The sequence below is a fragment of the Passer domesticus genome, chromosome 8 (assembly GCF_036417665.1).
Source record: "Passer domesticus isolate bPasDom1 chromosome 8, bPasDom1.hap1, whole genome shotgun sequence".
NCBI classification, from domain to species: domain Eukaryota; kingdom Metazoa; phylum Chordata; class Aves; order Passeriformes; family Passeridae; genus Passer; species Passer domesticus.
Window position 1 is genome coordinate 31,277,276 of NC_087481.1, and position 22,475 is coordinate 31,299,750.

A 22,475-nucleotide genomic window follows, 5' to 3' on the forward strand; every position below is an offset into this window, starting at 1 on the left:
CCCAAAGACTTCATTTTCAAAAGGGATAAATTATGGAGCAGATTTTCAGAATCAGCAATTCTTCTTCAGCTACAAAGTTTCTATTCAGACATGAATTTGCAGTCTCTTTTTCAGTGGGGTTTGGGTGCTTTCTGCTCTTGGTGTTCCAATAGCAGCTCCTTCAAGAGCATTAATCTAAAGCTATATATGTGCAAAGAAATAACCAGAAGAATGTGCAATAAAGGATCTTTCAAAAAACCAACACATTCAACATATTTGTAGTTAAATCCAGAGCTAGAATATTATTCTCATGAAAATTTTGTTCATAAGGATTACTGAAAAGAAAGGCTTCGCAGAAAAATCAAGAAGACCTGAAAAATTGTCTGGAAGTGGACTTTTACATATTTAAACACAATCTGAACAAGTCTTTCTTTGCCAAAAGGAATGCACAAATTCCCTGAGAATTTACTCATGGCAGGAAATGAAAACAGACCTTTTGTGTTCCCCTGCAGACTTGGCAGCAGAGACTCACAGCCAATTCACACTTGAATGACTCCAGAGCTGCTCTGAAGCTCGCAGTCCCTCCAGCACTTCCAATGTGCTCTAAAGAAAAGCTGAGTATCCCATAATTAAGTAAATACACAAAGGTAATGTCTGATATCTAAAAGTGAAAAGATGGGCAGGACCTGTTGATACAGGATATAATGGCAGAACTTATTAGGATTACTAACAGATTAATTTTGGAAAAGATGAAAAAAACACCCCAACAACCTGCATTTTTTTGTTTGAATTAATCATCTGGAAGTGGAAAAAACTGCATGACATTTTCTTGGATAAAGTAACCACTCAGACTTGTTGGTCTACAGCTTTTGAATAGGTCTATGAATGCTGATACATTATGAGATGGTGAAGATTTACCACCTGTATGCTTCCTACTCTGAAACTGATGCATTCTAGCAATTGCAAGACCATGGAAAATTTAGAGCTTGATTACTCAGAAGTATAAGTGAATATAGAAATATTATATATATATATATATGTATTATTGATTTTTATACAAAAATATTCCTCTAAGTGTTAGTTCTTGCCTTTCTCCAAATCTCTATATTTATCATTAACTAAAAAATCATCTTTATGACTTGAATATTTTAACAAAACACGAGTTCATTCCACTTGTGAACAGAAAAACAGTATTGACCTCTTCAAATCTGACCAATCAAAATCAGTCTTGGTCAATAGTAATCACTGAGCACATGCCCAGTAATATTAAGATCTTTTCCAGCTGAAGTTATATCAAGGCAGTTGCTGTGAATAAGTATCTACATTTTAACATATTCTTAAATCATACAAGGAGGAACTAAGTGGAGCCTGGGTATGATGGTTTCTTGGTAGGACCTGTAGATTGCCTTACACACAAAAATGAAATTCATTCAATAATCAGCTTTGTACAGTATTTCCTGTGACCCCCTAGCACTGCATGTCACTGGGATATTTACAACATAAATAGAGCTGGAGCAAGCTCATTGATTCCAAAAGGCACATGGTATATTTAAAATCACTCAAACACCATCCCAGTTATTCCACTGTGTTCAGTTGTTGCTGAGGCTCTAAAGACAATGTCAAAAGCTGAGGAACCTTCTGGTTCCATTGCCATGGTGCTGCTGAAGGCCCTCTCCTAGTAATGCCATCATACTTGGGAGCATCAACACCTACTGCTGTTGGCACAGGATTTTGGGAAATGAGTTGAAGTCTTTGAGGCAGGACAGACATTTCTGCTGGTGGGTACCACAGTTTCCAAACTCCTGTGCTGTCCCTTTATGAGGTAATGCCACCAGTTTCCTGGTAGACCATATATACAGAGTTTTGTGGGCATCCTGGAATGGTTCCCCACTTCCACAGTGCACTGTGGGAATCCAAAGCAGTAACAGTGGAGCCAAGGAGCAAAGACGGGAAGATGGAGTGTTTTTCCAAGGTCAGAGATAGTCAGTACTGGACATATGATAGTTCTATCTACTAATGGAGTGGTTTACATTTTCTGTCGTTTCTTTTCCATTTGTTTCATTTTGTTTTGTTTTTTTGTGTTACTTCCTTTTCTTTATGGTTTTACCAGTCCATCCAAAATGCCCTAAAAGTAGTTACACTAAAGTGCCAATTTCTGACCCATAAACATTGGTTTAAAATAACAAATGACATTCAGTTCGAATGACACTGTAAATGCCTTTTGGTCTTAACTGCCCAGTTCTTTAGTTCACAGGAAAATAATATCCTCTCACTTGAACAGAAAAGGGAGGTTTTCAAAAGACTGCTCGGGAAAATATCACTAATGACTCGTAATGCCAAACCTCTTTTAAAGCAAAGGATATTTCCTTGATGCACAATTAGGTTTTTTGTATGTTTCATGCAGTTCTATTTAGTGTCTAAGATACTATGACTCCACTACTTTGCTTTTTGTAAGCAATTTTCATGAAATGATCATTACTGTGAGTCTGAATACCCCATGTCACTAGGTGTCTAAGCCCCAGTCCCTCACAGAGATCTGTACAGCACCCAGCACCACCCAACAACTTTTCATTTAGGTAAGAAAACTAAATGGGATAATAAGCAACATTTTATTTTCAGCAACAATTTTTTCCGAGGATTAGAAACACTAGTTTTTCCTTCCTGTGCACTTCTGAGAGACTTATCTCTGCTAACTCCAGGTATGGAAAATTGGGTTCCTCATCCAAGCAGCCTACTAGTCAATAGCTCCAGAGTGACTTATCTTATTAAAGACAGGCCTAATAAATCATCCTTTGAAGACATCTCTCTGTTGATTACAGAAAAAACCTTGCTGATAGGTTTAGAGAAGACCAGACTACTTTACATTTCCCTAGTTTGTCAATCACTTGTTTTTTATAGCTCCAAGGAAGACTGTGAAGTCAGCACTGCATGACCAGTAGAAGCAATCAGTATAGTTCTCCCAAACTCTTTTCCATTATGGCTCTTGTCTTTTTCCACTTTTGATGACAAGACCTCTGGCTCTGCATTGCAGCCCCTAAATGCAGACCCAGTGAAGATCAAGGTTGCAGTGCTAACAGAAGGCAAGAAACCAACCATCAGAAACTTCTAGAGGGACTTGCAACACAGGGGCCAAAAGGTCTCTAAAAATTAGCACAAAAAGTGAAAACCATTTAGAACAGATATTTGCATATTTGTGCATTGCACAGCAGAGAAATATGTGAGCAGTTTTCAAACACTGAGCTGCATGTTGAAATAAAGATACAATTAAAAAAGAAAAAAAGTAAACCAAAGGAAAAAAGCTGTCCAATTTGCGATTTCACAAAATGGACAGCTTTTCATTACACAATGTTTTCATGGGTGTGAATCACACTGTTAAGGAACAACTGTGGTATGAGTCACACAATGGAAATCTCACTGTAACTCATTTCTTGTGACCGCCTGCACTACAAAGGATACAGAAGAAATGTATTCCTGCCTGAACCTCACCAGAACTGCCAGCCATGCCCTTGATCCAGAAATTAATAATGATTGACTCTGAGTTAGGTCTCTCTCAGTCCTGTATCTGAAGATTCCTCCCTGTTTATTTTCAGCTGAATGCACACTTTGGTACTTTACTGAACAAGAATCTGCTTTTTAACTGAAATACCTAGATTTACATTGTTATGTGTTAGTACAGCAGAAAATGCAAAAATGCATATAATATTAAAACCTGAATCATAAACATTTAAAAACATAAATTCCGTATTAAGTATTGATTTAAATTTAAAAGTGCCATATTGTATAATTCAACATCTCTGTATTTGCTAACTTAAAATAATCCACTTAAGAATGTAACAATAAACAGGTATTAAAAATGCAACAGTGTCATGGACAATAAATAATCATATTGTTGTAAATTATGCAAAATATATACTAATACAAACTAGGGGGAAAAAGTTTTAGAGTTAAAAGGGTAAAACTAAGGAGACTTAAAAAAGGCTTTAACATTCAAATTCCTCCAAAAAGGGCAACACAAGAAGATTCATGGAGAAAGCTGTGAAATTTCCTTTTGTGTCCCTCAAGACATGTCCCTCCCTTCCACTTTGTAGCCTTTCTGCAGTCTCTCTCCTTTTCTTGACCATCTCTGTAAAGGCAGAAGGATTTCCAAACAGATGCCCTTACAAAGCTCCACTCAGATTAGAGTGCAATTTTTTAAAATCCTATTACAGAACAAATAGAAGTGAATCATATACATAGATAACAGTGCTATTAACATTTAAAGTCCACCAGGTAATACAATGCCATGTAAGCCTCAAACGAAAACATCATCTTGCAAAACTGGATTTGAGATGCTCTATGACAGCGCAATTTCTCTAATACCATTAACAGCTTGTGCAGTATCTCTTCCTGCCAGCAAGAAAGCAAACATTTGAGGATTTCATAACATCTATGCTAAAATTTTGAGAGTAGCTTGGACCAAATGACATGTCTTTAATACAATAGTTTTCCCATGCAATAGGTCCACAAAATAATTACTTAATAACGCCATTTAAATATATTGATGTTTCCAATGCAAGAGACCGTTACAGTAGAAATTTTAATGAGAAATGAATTGCTTATATGAAAACTCAGGCTTTCTTTGTGCGCATTCAAAACTCTTTTATTTCAAGAGTAATTGCAAAAGAAAGAACAACACCCCCATTTATCCCTTGTATAATTTAATAGTAGGATTTTCCTAAAGTAATTAAAGGTAACTTTTCAGAAAATATGTTGCTGAGGAAGACAGGGGGGTTGTGTTATATATGATTAGGAACATCAAATATTTTACTTATATGACACTTAAAAATGTTTTGTTCTTTCATAAAAATACACTTTTTTGTGATTGATGTAAAATCTGGTTTTTATACAGATTATAGATGAACAGATATGTCTTAACTGTAAGGAGAGTTATATGCTATTATAATTTCTATGTTTAAATACTTTGGCTTAAAGCTCAGTTAATAGTGGTGAGGGTTTTGTTTAGTTTCCTGGCAAACAATTTTAAAAGGCATAAAACAGTTTCAACTTAATTGTAATGATATGTTCTTTAAAAAAGTTTTTCTAAAAAAAACTTTTTAAAAATAATGGGAAATACAATTTTAGGTCAACTGACAAAAGTCATTCATACTAAGAGATTTATTTGTGTCCTAAAATGTTGCTGCTTTTCTCCTTTTGACATAATGTTCTATTGAAATGAAAGAGAAGTCAAAACATTGCATTTAAAAAAACATGAAAGCATTTTCTTTTATCTGAAACACTCTTTTATTCTGAAATGACCAATAATGCCTGTATTTTATGCAGAGGGATTGACTATGAAATGGTTGTAGGTGGTGCTTCAGCGCAGTTCTTACTTTGACTTAGCTACAAAAATGCATAAATTCAAATAACAATACAAGTCCAACAAGCAGCTCACAAAAGGGTTTGCAAGTGAAATAAATCCCTTCTATTCCTTTCCCATCTCTACCTGTGCTGAACTTAGCCATTGTGTAATACTGGAATTTGTACTGCAGAGTAATTACAGAGAATCACGGAATATCCTGAGTTGGAAGGCATTCACAGGATTTTAAGTACAGCTCCTGGCCCTGCACAGGACACTGCCAAGAGTCCCACCCTGTGCCCAAGGGCATTGTCCAAACACTTCCTGCACTCAGCCAGCCTTGGGGCTGTGAGCACTGCCCTGGGGAGCTGTTCCACTGCCCAAACACCCTCTGGGTGAAGAACCTTCTCCTGATATCCAACCTAAACCTCCCCTGACACAACTGCAGGCCGCTCCCTTGGCTCCTGTCAGTGCCAGCACAGAGCAGAGATCAGTGCCTGCCCCTCCTCTTCCCCTCAGGAGGAAGCTGTGACTGCAGTGAGGTCTCCCCTCAGCCTCCTCCTCTCCAGGCTGAGCTGACCAAGGCACCTCAGCCTCTCCTCACACGGCTTCCTCTCAAGGCCCTTCCCCATCCTCATGGCCTCCTTTGGACACTCTAGCATCTTTATACCCTTCTTAAGTTGTGGTGCCCAAAACTGCTCCCAGCACTTGAGGAGAGGCTGTCCCAGTGCAGAGCTGAGCAGGACAATCCCTCCCTTGCCCAGCTGGCAATGCCTGATGCCCCCACAGGACAGGGTTGGCCCTCCTGGCTGCCAGCATCCACTAGATACTGTGAGAAAAGCTTTAAAAAATACCTTGTATAGTGTTTCCTCTATTGATGAATTGATTTAATAACAGATCAACAGAAACCCTCTATGACAAACTTTTGTACTTTATATAAATTGCAAAATTATATCTATGTTAATTCAAAAGACTGAAAAATAAAAATTTGGTAACTAAAAACATCACAACCAGATAGTAAGACTGGGCCAGGCAACAGCATTTTACAGAGTGGCAGTAAAACCTCCATAGAAAATTTTAAATGGGTCAGTATTTCACCCTAGCAGCCTTGTTCTTTTTGCAGTGGCATTCTGGTCATTTTACTATTAATTTTATTTTCTTTACAAAAAAAAAATTTTACTAAAAGCCTTACAAGAGTTAAGCCAAAATTTAGCTATTTTAAATGTCCTCTTTTGCATTTTCTCATTGTCACTTGTGAATTTGTTTATTTAGCATCTCTTGCCAGATTTGAATTTTTACTACTGATACCTCATTAGGCTCTAAGGATTTCAAAGAGAAAAAAAATTGCAAGAGAAAAAAAATCACCGTTTTTTGACCCATATTTACAACTGAAAATTGCAATAACGTATTGTCCATGATTCTGGATAGAGGAAATAGGTTGCACTACTGTTGGCTCTGTAGTAAAAGTCAATGTTTCTTTTGGGGAAAAGCTTACCAGAATTTCCTCTGTATTGCTCTGTAGATCATTACTCCTGTACAACTCCTTAATGAATGTATAACATAATGCACAATTTTAAAACTCCTCATAAGTTGTTCTCACCTGCTGGGTTTCAATTATGAGTTGATAGGCAAGTGTTTGCTCTTGACAGTTTTCTCTTATATTTTGTTAGTGCTCCTGCTTTAATAATTTCCAGGGATAAAATTTCACCATCCAATGCCACTTTGTAAACTGGGAACTGCAAGAAGCCACACACTACCAAAAAATGACCAGACTTCCTCATTTGTTTCTTCAAATGAGGCTTTAAACTGCTGTGAAACATTTCCTTCCCAAGGGCTAGCACAAATTCTGCCTCAAGCATACAGGAAAGGAAACCAAACCTTCGAAAATGTAAATCTTCTAAAGAGAAAATTTCACATTTTGCCTAGCAATAAAAAAAAGTTCCTTGTCTGTCAGTGGCAGGAAGAAAGATTTTGTTGTATCTATCAGCATATACAGATTTACAATTAATATTTAGCACTTTTATTGCACCTGAAATATGAAACTCAGAAAAATTTACACAGCTTCATGAATAAAGTTGAAGCTATGATTTTTTAATGTATGTTACAAAAATTATTTGATATAATCTTTTTCTTCCTGTGATGGACTAGTGGCTTCATTCTGACAGCAGGGGAAACTCAAACATTACCAACACTGGGAGTTTTCCTTTCCTGCCAAGGTTTTGTTAATTCCAGAACAGGCAGAGATACATTTTGTGTCTGTGGACTGAAAGCATCCATGTTAAAAAAAACAAACAAGTATCACTCGTATTTAAAAGGTTCTGAATGTATTTCAGATTTCTTTGCTCAAAGATATGATAACCAAAACAAGAACTGGGAAAAGAAAGAGAAAGCAAGCAGAATAAAAGCATGAGGATACAACTAAAGAGAAAGGCAAAGATTCTTTCCACTTCATTGAGTCTTAGGATGCTCCCACACTTATAAAAATCAGGTGTATTTAAAAAGCATATCTTGTCCTATAGAGGTTGTAGGGCACCAGCAGTGATAGGAGAGGTGCTTTTTAGCTTCAAGCTAAGCTTTCCTACCTATGCTGGAAATTTACTGCTTTTACTACTGAAGGGTCTCTATTAGTAGTCAAGATATTGAGCAAATCCTTGCAAGCAAAGATTCCTACTGATATATAACTGCCAGCAAAATTTTACTGCCCATATTTCCCACCGAATGTTCAAAAAGTTATATTTATCTAAAATTATCCTTCATATAGCTGAATGATAGATCTTTATGCTTTACTACTTTACTATATCTCATATTTGCATTGCAGCAAATATGAAATAAGTGAAGGGATTCAACATTATTCACTGAGTAATTTTTAAGAGGGCTTTTACTGTGCATCACATGCAGCAAACTGCATAGCCTTGAAATTGCAGTTTCTGCTTATCCAGGGGATTAGAAAATTGCAAGGTTTTTTTTTACTATAAAACAATAAATGCAACATTTCTGTTTGCAAAATACATACTCCAGACTTTGCTTTGAAATCACAAGGAATTAGCTCTTTTCCAAATCTATGAATGATACGTACAAATGAATAATAATTTTAGTTATGTGAGGGCTACTGAAAGATTAAACTAATAAACAGAAGTTAGACATGTTGGGAGCAAAGCTTTTATTGGGCATACATTGTATTCCTACTCCATATAGCCTTAATAAACTTCCTTGGTGCTGTGTATATCCTAGAGCCTTGATTACTTCATTATCTCACATGAAAATTTAATTTCAGCTTTCCCCTCCCTCCTTTCTGAAGTTTGTAAAAATACTGTTTTTCTAAAACTGTAACAACTAATTTTAAACAAGAGGCTTGATTTAGCAAATGTTAAAACAACTTGTTTGTTTTTTCAGCATGACATTCTTCAAAAAAAGGACCCTGATGAAGATTTTAAGCTTTAATGACACAGCTTGATGAAAAAGTTAACAACAGAATACTGCCCTACATCTCTAGTGCTGCACACAATGCTGACAATCCCTAATAGTTTGGTCTTTGAAGTTTTTTAATGCCTTGAGATGTTTTGTTGAAATCCTCAGTGTAAGCGCCAAGCGCCTTCTTTTGACCGAAGTGTGATGCACTCGGCAGTCACACAAACACAGACACAGCTGCAAGCCAGGGAGCCCCTGTCCCCAGGGCACACACACCAACAGCAAGCAGAGGAGCTGTCCCAAGCAGAGGATTCACCCACACCTCTGAGGCCCTATTTGTGACAAGGAGGACAGACAGACACTCAGGTTGTGCCAAACACGTCTGTGAGTTCTCAGTAGCCAGAAGCCAATCCTCTGGCAAGAAAAAGCCTGAAGTACTAGAATTTTCATTGTGCAACTTCCTCAGAAGACTTTTAACTCCAGCCATGCAAATGTTTGTCCAGTCAGTCCAAATCAGATGAGTCTTTGTGAACAAAGGCAGGCACTATTAGATGGGTGGGGGTCACTTCATTGCACTGCTGCTCTCAGTGGATATAACTACAGTGAGGGCGTGATTGCACTGATCACACAAGTCATAATGACCAAGAACAAGAACAGAATAACAAAAATAAAGGATGTATATTATTATTAAATCTGGAGAGATTAAAACACTGCATTATCAGTAGTGATAAAGCTTCTAATGAAGAGGCATTTCCTGTACTGTCAGAGGAGCTTTCATTTCTTGCTCATCACTGAAATACTACCACACATCCCCAGATAAAAAGACAGATCATCTCTTAAGCTCACCCTAACAACAGGTACAGTTCACAGTACAGTGATTTCTGAAAACAGGGGGAAAAAATTATAAGCAGTTTTTTTGGAAAGGAGATTATTTAGTCTACATGTCACCTGTATGTGTACCTGTAGTCTGGGATGTTTTTTGTTACACACACCTTCCTGGACTGCAAGAGGAGTGAGGCAACAATAAAATGCATGTCTGAGAATACATGTTTTCATTTGATTCTTGGGAAAAACATCTGAAATGGAGAAATCCACACTGTCAGGAATAGCATCATGCAAAAAACTGTCAGGAACTGGATGTCCAGAGAATAAAAACCAACACCACCTACTAATGCTTTGCCTAACCCAATCCACACTAATTTGAGATTCTTTCATGATTAAACAACACAGAGTAATTTCAGAGTAGTAAAAAGAGTTGAGATTAAGTGCCATCATGTTACAAACACAATGAACATAAGTGTAGAAAGTTTAAAAACACAGAAAAAAAATGGTAAGGCAGGGATCTAGCAGTTTTAGGAGTAAATTGAAAAAGCTAGTTCCTGCTAGAGTGGAAAACATTCTTCAATACTATTTGCTAATATTGCAGCTACAGATAAAAAGCTTTTTACTAAAAAGCTGCCTAGCTGATGCCCTTGCTAACACAGATTGGAGACATGGACAAACCTGTCAGCTGCACCATATCCTCACAGCTACCACCGAAAAACACTCTAAATACCATTAGAACACATTCAGGAAAGAAAATGGGTACAAAAAGGATGTAAATATGTCCTTGATAAATAGAAATATAATGGACCTTTATTGTGCAGAGGATGTAGACTGCTTTCTCTCCTTTTTTTTCATTGAGTGTTATTGAAGTGAAATAGAACAGTCATTCACTCAAATTCTGCAAAATGTCTATTCTGGCGAAGAGAACAATCTTATAAATGTTTCTAAGTACTTTTGCAAAGGAAATGTTAAATAACACCTCCTGTACTTTGGAGACTTGTGACTCATACTCCACCTCCAACAAGTCTTGGTTTTTATTATAATTAGGAAATACTATTTGTTTTCATGGTAGTGCCTAGAGACCCTCTTCCCTGGCACAAGGCACCACAGGAATATGTAGGTGACCTTTTTAGTGTAAGCTCACCAAAAGTACTCTAAAAATAGAAACAGCAATATTTCTGTCTACCACTTTGCAGAGGGAACATAAGTAGCACAAGAGTCTCTGCACACATTAACGATGTTATAAATGTCCTCAGTGCTGAAGATGCTGAGCACTTCAGTGCAGGAAGACCTCCACAGCATATGGCAGTCTGTAAAAATCCTGCTTATAGTGACCACAGGCCTCTTTGTGCTGGAAACAAATGCTGGTTTGGGATTGAAAAGGCAGCCTGAATCCATAAACTACAGCTGTGCTCTATATGATTCATTTCACCTGAGTCTTTTGCTGCCTCCGTCCCCCACTTCCCCACTGAAGAGGCAGGAATCTGTCAGGCAGTGAACTTTAGGACACTAAGACATTTGGATCTCTGAGGGGAGGTGTGGTGTGAGGAGTGTGTGCACAGCATTATCTTAATGGCCAGATTTGAGCAGAGAACACAGAATTCTTCAGCAGTTCTCCATTCTGTGCTGCTTGTTTCTAGGCCTCTTCCCCTGTGCAAAATGTCTTGTTTTCAAGGGATAAATGACAATTTCTCTGTGCTATTTAAGCAACTTTAATTCTTGCCAAACAGCAGCCCAGGACAGCTTTTAAGTCACAGAGAGCAATGGGAAGTTAGATGGCACAAGGCAGCTGAGAGTCTCCCACAAACAACAGAGGGGATGGCAGCGGAGCAGGGTGATGGGAAAGCCATGGCAACAAGAGACCTTGGCTGGAACACTGAACCCCTTGTGACTGCCAGCCTTAACTCTAACACAAACACTTCAAAGAGGAACATCTCTGACCTTAGCATTTGTTTGTATCTCCTTCTATAGAGTTTGCTGGGAAAAACTTCCAAACACTTCGGTATTCTTACAAGTCAGATTTACAAAGGGAAAAATGAGAAAGGGAAAAACAGAATACAGTAAAAAATATCATTAAAAACAAACAAACAACAAAAACCCAGACAAAAAACCAAAACAACAAGAACCCAAACAAAACAACATTCTGGCTCAGTAAAATATTCTTATTGTGGATTTCTAACAAGCTGCAAGGTTTAAGTGAACAAAAGCAGCATATCCCCACCACCACTACTTAAGCCTTTTATAACTCTGTATTATGCCCAAAGCCTAAGCAGGTGCTCATGTTATAAAATTATTATATATTTTTTCTCTCAGCTCCTTGTAAGTTTTCTAAAAAAACATGTAAAAACTTTCTGAGACTTTTCATGGCCAGTTCTTATCCACTGACTTTACAGCTATTATCCAGAAATGTGGTTTCAAGTCAATCACAAGATATCTGCCCATCAGCCAAAACTGCCAGCATTAAACTGGAGTAAGAATGTCCTCACACAGTATAAAAAACACATGGCAGACAGAATTTCAAGTTTCTCGTGGACAATGGCAAAAGACAAAGATGTAAATCACAAAGGGACATAAAAAGTTCTCACATTTTCACATGTCCATTAGCCAGAGAATTTCCTTTTTCTGTTTTTATCCTACAGAGTCAAAATACAATGATGACTTGCAACCTTAGAAGCTATGGGAGGTATAAATATGCTCAGAGCTCATATAAATTTTAATAAAAATAATTTTCTGTGGAAATTACATCCTGAACAAATAAAGATAAGAATTAATGGGTTCTTTCTAATATTGCAAGAACTATTTTCTGAACATTCTGTTTTCTCATAAAGTGTGTTAATAAAAGAGAACAAAAACTCCATGTTGTGAACACTCCTGAAAGGAAGTGAAAACTTTTAGATGTAAAGGTACAATATTTCATCTATCCAGATAATTTACAAATCTCTGGGACACATATTTAGATTTAGTTTAAATTGAATGCTTTCTCCATAAGATTTCATCTCCTCCTTCTACTTATCCCCTTGACATTTGTGCTCTTACTATAATGGAATTTAGTAGCACAAGTGGGTTAAATTCTTATGAAATAAAATCCCATTTTATGGAAATTTTCCTGGTAATTAAAGCTAAAACAAGGAGAAATAGAGAAAATGGATTGTTTGTGGCATGCAAAGAAAATGTGTCTGCCTGGAACATCACAATCTCAAGAGGTCTAATGTAATTCAGAGACTGAAGAATTGGGGGGAACAAGAGAATAAACAAGCTGTAAATTCTCACAGCCTAATGCAAAAATAATAATAAAAAAGTAAATTTGATTCTTTGATTTCAGCTGAATTTAAAAGAATGGTGACATTTAAAAGTCACACTGTGAAGAAATAAATGCAATTCTATGAACTACTGTTAGTTTAACTTGTATCTTGTTCTTGTATCTGGAAAAGAAAATGAATCATATTAGGCATGTTTATGTTCTGTTTGGTTTTCTCTAATGCTGTGCTGGATGGCAAAGAATTCAGAGATATTGATTTGTTTTAAAACAAATTGTTCAATTTAAAATTAAAAAAAAAAGAGCACAAAACATTTTTATTCATCGTAGATTTTTTTTCAAAAAGTTTGAGCTATCCAAAGTATACACTGTCAGCCACATGTTGACACATTATTAGTTATTATGATTGTCTCCAGTTTTGCTAGTCAAAAAAAGTACATCCTGCATTTACAGAAAACCAGTGCCTAGAGAATAACATCACATTGAATGAAAAGAAGCCTGCTTATTCTACAGCACGGCAGTGGTGGCAGGTCATATCCTACCTCTGTGTCATTAAAAATAATACTCAAACAACTGGCGGTGAGCTTGGCTGAATACTTTGTGTAAACGTTGTATAATCAAAATCTCTGGACTTGGTCAATTTTGTGCTACACAGATTTAAATACTGCAGTATCAGAAAAGTGCCAGCCCATCACCATTCATGGCCCAAATTAGGAGTGAAAAAGTCAATTGATGAAAGATTAGATGTGATGCATGCAGAACAAAACTACCTTAAGTAAAGCAATATAACATTTTTGGGTAAACAGCTAAGTTTAGGTACAAGGCTAAAAGAGGAACAATGCCAGAATGATGGACATGAACACTATATTTTAGTCAAAGGAAAATATTGATATTCCTCCAAGGAAAATAAACCATAGAGATCTAAATAAATAATCAAACGTCAATGTGTTTATTAAGTTCAACTTTCACATCACCTTAAGTCCACTATCATAATTTTACTGTTTATTTATTGTATGCTGAGGGGGGAAATAATCTCTCCAGTATCAACCTTCAGGGCAAAATAGCTGTAATGTCTGTCTCATCAGTCCAGTCACATATTAGAGAGATTCACTGCCTCAGTGCATATGGGGGAAAAAAATCCCACACTAAAATCTCTGATGCTTTGTCATTTGCATCTGTTGTTTTGCACGGGACTTCTGTTCTATAAACTAAATTCCATTCTCTTAAAATACCATTTTTTAAGTTAATGAATTCAAGAAACTCCTTTGTCCAAGTTTTCACTGCTTAACTGACAGCAAAGCAAATTTATCAAAATAGGAAAAAAAGAAAAAATAAGTTATATAAGCTCCTATGTAGCATTTAGTGTTTCAAATACAGCTGGTCCTTTTGATACCAGGGTTCTGGCATCTTTATAAACCATTATTAAGCATTTAGTATTAACAGAATTTCAGCTTCCAAATGAACACCAGTAACAGCCATTCTGCACAGAATCCTGTTTTACAAGCAAGACACTTAGGAGCTATGTGAGACCAGACCATAAAAATTATTAACCAGAAACCATGTTCAATGCAGTGGTTTTCTAATGAGCAATTTAGATTGTATTACAACTGGTCATATTCTACACTGTAACAGAATTGTGTTTATTTGAACTGAAGAGCAGTAGCAAAGAACAACTCAGTCCTCAGAGAATTAATCTTTCATCAGTAGAATCTGCACTTTGGACCCTGTGTCTACTGCAGGAAATGTGGGTCTAGGGACTTGTCCCACATGGGATGCTGTGAAAATCCAGCTTCTAATAAATCAAAAGGTGATAATAAAGTTAATTCCTTCTTCTTTGTTATCACCCAGACTGGGAAGCACTTGACTTGGTATCTTCCACCATCAAAAAACCCCAAGTTGTAGGGGGGGATGACAAAAGGACACACCGAATCCAAAATACATTGTAGCAGTCATTGCAGGCTTGTCCCTCTGAAAGCCAGTTCTGCTGGAGAAACAAGGAGTCGGCTTCTGCAGGGGTGATCAGCTCTAACAGAGCATGGCAAAAGTCATGGACCCATCCCATTGCAACAGACATGGAGCATAAAACCTTTGGGTCTTTCACTCAGGAAAAACACTACAGCTGGGTTTCCCTTCCCTTACTTTATTAACAGAAGAAAAATATAGAAAAAAATATAGAAAAAAGGAGCTATGTGGCTACTATGCCTTAAAAGTTGGCCAAAAACTCTCTCCAAGGGAGACAGTAAAAGCGGAGCAGAAATTAACCTACCTGAAAGGTCATTGCTGAGAACAGTCATAAAAGAGATCCTGACAGCATCTATAAGCTTAGATATATGACAACTGTGTTGTTACTCCCAAGATTTAAACTAATGGTGCTGAGTTGTCCAAGTATTAAAATATACATTAAGGTTTAAAAATAGTTAACAATTAAATCTATAGTAGCTCATTGTGCACTGATGTTTATAAACGCAATTCAAAACCCTTGAATAGTGTAAAAACACTTGAATAGTGTTTTTACAGACAGTAAAAACACTATTCAAGCAAGAAAAGACAACTTTCTTTTTTAAGCATCAAAATCATAAAAAATATAAAAGGCAAACACAACCCAGAAGACCGTATATACACCAGTGTGCCAGTGTCATGAAAGCTGATCCATCTTTCAAGTGCAGAGATGGCTTCTAAGTCAAGCCAGACTGGGACTGGATTGAACCAGAACAGAACCACTAAAACATCAATTATCTTATCATCGCCTAATAAGTAATTGATGTTTTAGTGGGGTTTTTTTCTATGTAGATTATAAAAACCATTAACTTTGCTTCATCCATAAACAACTTTACTGTGAAACTGGGGATTCTGTTCTGCTCCAACTTGCAGCAAGAACTTCTGCTAAATGCCAGTAAGTGTTGGATGAATCTGTCAGAAGGAAGGAGCAGACCTGATAGAATAGATATTCTCACAGTGAATTCTCACGTAAGACTTCCTTATGAATTACTGTACGTGGGGCTGTCTTTCAATTTGGGGATTTCTTGGGGGAGAGAGAGAGGAGGAAAACAGCAATTTAGGATTGTACACCATTTATGCAACCATTTTTTTTGCTAGAGTACAATATTTTAAGTAATTTCAAATACAATATGATACTTTGTAAATTTCTAATGACCTAAAATAGTTCCAGTATGGTAACTTCTCAGTGAAGAAAGCTGAAAGAAGTCAGCCATGTCAGTCAGTTGACTCCTCCACATGAGAAGAGACTAAATAGAATGTAGCTTTTCAGCTGGAAAATATATGACTGAGGCAGTGTAGGATAACTGCCTGAAATTTTAAACAGCCTGGAAAAGGTGATAGGAAATGATTATTCACAATTCAAGAACCAGGCAGAGCCAAATGATGTTGTCAGCCTGTAGTTTAAAAAAAACCCAAACCACTTCTCCACTCAAAGCACATTCAAGTGTGTAACTCACCTCCAAAGAATGAGTAGAGATCAAAAGATCTGCCTGCAAGTCTGGAGGAGGCACATTCACAACAGTGATACCTCCACCATCCAGACAGTTTTTACCCAGCAGAGCCACCTGTTTAAGCCATGAGCAGCCAGTTTCTCCAGCAGAAGGTTGCAGGAACAGTCTCAATGACTTTACGAACATCCAGGTAGACAACATCCACAGCTTCTCCCTCATAGAAAAAGGTTCATGGAAGGAGGTCAGGTTGGCCAGGCAGGACCTGCCTTTCCTAAACCCGTGCTGGCTGGGTCCCATCCCCTGGTCATCCTGTTGTGACTGTAAGGAAACTTGTCCTGCTGCTTGAGATAAACTCATTATGAGGGCAAAGAGAGGAGTACTGAGATTCCAAATCTCAGATTCCCTGTATGACAGCTCCCATGTGCAGGAAAACAGAGCAAGGACACCCAGCACCAGCTCTCTGCTCAGCGCTGAGCGCGGGGAGCGAGAGCTCCGTCAACAGATGGCAGCCCTCATTTGCATCTCGTCAACATTCATGGCCACAATTTTCAATGATTAAACTATCAGAAAGATGCAACAAGCTCTTTAATTGGGAGAGAGGAAGGGGAAAAGAAATTATCTTGCTTGGCCTCTGTGTTCTTAGCCTGAATGACAAGCTTACAGGGTAGTTGTTTAACAGGATCATTACTGCCAGGAGTTGGCTGCTGGTGGCTGGAAACTGGGGGTAGGATCCAAGAACACCCCCTGAACACAGAGCAGCCCAGAGACAGAGGAGAGACCCCAGTGCAGCCCGACTCTGGCCATGGGGCAGCCTACCCAGCAGCCACACTCTGCAGCCTTAACACTTCTCCTCACTTTGAAATGTTGCTTCTGCTCAGGAAAGTTTTGATGCCCCATTCCTGCCCCAGCTAAATCCAGGTCCTGGCATCAGTTTGGCTGCATAAATCTGCCAGGCCCTGCTCAACAGAGCCCAAGAAGAAGTCTCCAGCCAGTGCCACAACCACACTTGACTGTGTGTCAATGCCTGGTCACATCATTCCTCTCCTTTTCTCTCACACCTTTCCTCTGCAGGAGGCATTCAGGTGCTCTGAAGAACTTTAGCAGGAAAGACTCACCACACTTAGTGATGAAAGTCTGCCTCTACATCACTCTCTAGGTGTGTGCTTCTAATTCTATCCTTAATTCAAATTGCAGGCTTCATTTGAGTTTTTCTCCTACTTTTAAACACAAGCTTAAAGAAGAAGCAGAAATGTAATAAGAAATGCTGAAAGCCCTTTAAGTATATCAGTCATGGGGATATATGAAGATGAAAAATCTTAGGTTTCAAGACTGAGAAGAATTTTTAATACTTGTATTTCAAAAGCGCACTAGTAAGGATCTCAGGTATTGGCAAAGAACATAAACCAATGTAGATGATACATAAGTATAGGAAACTATTTACAGACAATGAATATGGAAGACCTATGATATACATCAGGCATTTTATATTTATTATGTATGTGATATAATAGTTGATTCTAAAAAAATCTATTATTTTTACATGTTTCCAACTATCAGTGCTGTTCTGATACACTTCATCACCTTAATAAAGCTCCCTTGGAAATTAGCCTTGGTTACTCCAAAGTCTCCTGGTGGATGCAGAAGGAAAGGACTAATACAATAGGTATGGTAATTAATTATCTCATACTAAAGAGATTTAACTTCACTACTTCTGATAAACATTTAATTTTAGAAAAATTTTGTTAATTTTCATTTTGCCTTATTTTTCTCACTGTAAAATCCACATGAACATATTAATGCTGCATAAAACAAATAATTGCATAGTAAGTTCTTTAACCTGTCACCTTAACTCACCTGACATGGTAACAATGCTTAGATAATTTGCATGAGGTTATATTCTAATTGTATATTTCTGCCTTTTCCTAAATAACACCCACCTTTCATTTTAATACAGGCAAGTTTATCTTAATAAGTCTCATGTCCTTCATTAACTGAGTGGTAAGAAATGCAATTGTCTTTTATTATAATGCAAATAAAGCATGAAAAAATAGCATGTGCAAAGAGACCATTCCCATGAAAAGTTTATGCCTACAAAATAGTTAGAGATGAGACGAAAATTGCAGACATTTTCTAGGTCCAAGTCTCAGGTATTATTCAACTTCTTGAACAAGAAATATTTACTTTTACCAGGAAAGCTCCAGAATCCCAGCATATCTATCACTTCTGGAGACTCAGATTTGTGTGCTTGGTCACCAGTACCCCCCACTTTCAGCTGCTGAAAGCAGCAGATGCCACTGGACCAGTTTCCCCTCCTGATATTCTAATGCTGTCTTTGTCAGGGGAACGAAATGTTTATTGCGAAAGAGGATATAAACTGCCTACCCTCCCTGACATTTATTGAACCAATACTCAACATTAAATTTCCTCTCTGGCATCTTAGAGTAAGATAAATAGGGATTAAAATGGCAGCAGAGCAGCAGAGGAGCAATGGATTTTTATTTATGCATTCATTCTCCCAGAGCTAAGAACAAAGATGTACCAGAAAACAACACGCAAAATGCAAAGTTAACATTGCCATCAAAATATAGGATTTCTAAAATAAAAGGTATATATCAGGGTCTCTCCTAAAAGCTGAACCTTACTTGATAATCCCCCATACAAGCTGCTCAATACAGAACTTCTAAGGGAATTTTATACAACAAATTAACTTGAGCAGGTGGATTTCTTTTCTCCACAGAAACCAAGTGGCCTTAGGAGTTTCTACCTCCTATAAGAGAGATGCACCCTAGACTTCTGTCTTCCTATAGCCCCAGACAACATTCCTTTTTTTCTTCCATGCAATAAATAAGATCAATTTTTTTCCCCCTGCTGCATAATGGAGTTATGTTGAACTTGGCTATTTCCAGAAAATTCAGAATGTTATCAAAGACTTGTTAAAATGGGTTAAAAGAGCAAGGAGAAACAATCAAGATGTTGAGGCAACATTCAATTAACAATAACACATACTGCACAATGGGGAAACATAGATATAACTAAAGCATTTGTTGGAATATATCAATCACTTACAACAAGAACTAACTGAGCAACTAAAAATATTTTTCTTTCTGATGAGTACTTGAATTCAAGATATGAATATTTTTAATCTGCCTGCCACACCTACTGAAAGATTAATTCTCTGGACTCGCATCCCTGGAAAACAAGGATTTCAAATTGTTTTTCATTTATAACTTTGCCAAGATATTTCTCTTTCAGCTTCTGACACAAATACATGATGATAGGTATGTCTCACCAATCAGCAGGTTGACTGCTAGAAAATATGCAGTTGTAGGAAAAATAATGTGTTTTACGAGCCACTGTTATCCTAAGAATCTCCAGACTATCATCAGAGTCTGTCATCTTATACATTCTGTTTTACCCTTAAACCTTTAGGAAAAGGCAAAGATATGTAGGGTTGTGATCTTTTCTCCAGAAATCCCATGAGGCTGCTCAAGGGATCTCAAAGTGCTGCAGTCATCTTCCTCCTCAGCTTCAGCTCCACCATGCCTGGAGAACGTGGTTCCACAGAGGACAACTCATAAGTCCACTGCCCACAAGTGTTTTCCTGGAGAGCACCTAGACAGCATCCTTCCAATGGAATCTGTGTGTAGGTGGGAATTACACCTACAAAAGGTGTTACACATGTATGAGGGGATGGTGACACACCTCCAATGATTGTTTTCATTTGGGTTTTCTCACTTGTTCAGGTCAATGTCTCTGAACACAAGTACTGCAATCACAGCTTCACTGACCTGGAAGCACATGAGGCCATGAAAGGAAAGATTCTCCTTTCCCCAGTCGTTTCTAAATCCAGTAATGGCCAGTGAAGGCCATCACTCTCCCCATTCACACTTCCTGTCCCAGAGATCCCATTACTGACAGGATTCCCCCTTTTTCTTTGACTTCACCATAACTGGTTCTGAACTTGCAGTTTTGTCCTGTGCAGCCTAACACAGATCTGAAATCAGAACAGTGATTTCACTTAAACACAACCACACTAATTCCATGGCATGCTTACTTCAATCTTTATTGCTATAAAATGTCACTGTCTAATCAAATTTGAATTAAAAGGAAATAAAAGCACAAAATACCTTACTCTGTTTTAAGAAGAATTACCTGCCAGAATGTGGTTGACTTCAAACCAGACCCTCTAGAATAACCAAATATTTGAGTTGCTGATGCACATTAAACTAATAAGGGCCCCTGCTTACTTCAGCTGGTGGCTGTATAATTTTTTCCTTCAAATAACTTTAAAGAATTGCTGACACACACAATAATTCTCATTCTCCGTACTTTTTTATAGATTATGCTCACTTAAAAAGTATTTCATAACATCACAAGCATTATACAGGTTCTTTTCTATGGATCCTGCCTTCCCCAGTGAAGAGCAGTGGTCAATAATCAACTCAGAACACTGCTACCGTAAATTCTTTTTGACTGTAAAAAATTAATCTCATACAAAGAAGTTACCAAGTGCTCTTTTTATTGAGCAAAGCTTTAAACTCTCTACTGGTGAATAATGGAGAAAAATAGAGGGCAAAAGAAACACTGCAGAGATTTTGTTACTATTATTATTGTATTATTGGTCATTTAAAGACAAAATCTAATTTTAAAACTCCAGTTCTCAGAGTAGCCCTAAGTGGCCCATAATATTAATAGCCATAATGGGGCTCCTCTGGCTGCTGCAGGCTGGCATGGAGCCACTGCCCTTCCCTGCCCCCTGTCCTATCCCTGGGACAAGGAAAGGCTCCCTGCCCTGGGATCAGCCTCCCTGCTGCAGCGCTGCTGGCCCAGGCAGAGCAGAACTGCCCAGCCTCAAAACACAATCAGGTCACAGCCCAGTTCAGCATCTTGGTAAAACACATATTTTTCTGTAGTTTCAGTATATTCTGTACCTGAATTAAATCTCGTTAAAGCCAGCAGAAAATCTATTCTGTTGTCATTAATGAGTTTGTATCACATGCTTTGAAACTTCTGCAGAGACAGCCTATCACAACTAAAGTCAGATGATAATTTTTCTCAAGTGAAACTGAATTTGGATGAAAATTAAAGAAATAGCAACATTTGTCTAGATAAATGAGGCTTGCTCAGATTCTGACACATTATATATTTTCAGAATGCTGCACTAATCAATAGGAGCTAATTAGTAAAATGAAAAGAGCCAAGTCTACCTAAGGAGAAACAGTTCTTGTGCTACCATTTATTTCAAAAGTCAGCCTGGATAAAAACAACTGCTTTGAGCTTTATAAATATTGAGATGGAATTGAAAAACCACATATATTATTTTTGTTCCACATATGATAATGAATAAAGCTATCAGAGATGTTTTTGTCTAAATACAAGCAGCTAACCAATGGCATTTGAACTTATAACACAAGCAAGTAATTTTTGTTTTCCACAATCCATACTAAACAGAATCCACATAAATTTTCTACATAATTATGGTTGATACTTTTCCAAACTTTTCCATAACTGATTTGCCAAAACACTTCTGTGGAAAAAAAGAAGACCTAAACAAGTACCAGAAACAAATCCAAACACTGTCCCTCAGCTAAAACTAGGTCTCCAAATGAGTCTAAAAAACTGGAAGTATTTCTTCAAAGTGAAAAGACAAAGACAAGTCTAACTACTTTGTTTCTGTGCTTGTCAGTATTTTACACCAGAAAGAGTTCCCAGTCAGAACCAGTCTCGTATGAAACAAGAGCAAAAAAACCCCCTCCCAAAAAAAACAAACAAAAAAAAAAAACCACAAAAAACCCCAAACAAACAACAACAACAAAAAACAAACAAACAAAAAAAAAACTACCAGACCCAAAACAATCAGCCGACCAACCTCAAACCATCTAAACTAAAAAATCCCCACACTTATCAATATGTGATCAACATGAAAATAAGAAGATAAGAAGCCTTACACACCTCTCTTAGTCAGGAAGTTAATAGGACGGGGTAATTCTATTTTGAGATCAATTTCATATATTTATAATCTCCATAATGGACTAATAAGAGGAGACATAGAGTGAAAAAGAGGCAACCAATTTAAAATGTGGTACATGAGACAGGACTATGACAGCCAGTGCTCAAAGAGAAAAGTGTTAGCAGATAGGGGAATCAGCCACATTTCTGCAGTGTGTTAAAAATAGCCAGGTAGAACATGCCAGATTTTTAATACATAATTTCTCATCAGATG

General features: G+C 37.4%; 1 protein-coding gene and 1 long non-coding RNA gene across 24 annotated transcripts in view; one reads left to right on the plus strand and one right to left on the minus strand.

The window, feature by feature from the left end:
* The window catches only part of GRID1 (glutamate ionotropic receptor delta type subunit 1), a 539,628-nt gene that overhangs the window by 139,693 nt on the left and 377,460 nt on the right, over nucleotides 1-22,475 (minus strand). The window lies entirely within an intron of this gene.
* LOC135305852 (uncharacterized) lies at nucleotides 1,668-20,275 on the plus strand. Of its 2 annotated transcripts, none has more exons than XR_010366832.1 (4): nucleotides 1,668-1,801; nucleotides 17,324-17,408; nucleotides 17,810-17,915; nucleotides 19,682-20,275. It is a non-coding gene; the product is annotated as an uncharacterized LOC135305852 (long non-coding RNA). The 2 variants fall into 2 exon arrangements; XR_010366833.1 differs by having other exon boundaries at nucleotides 1,674-1,951.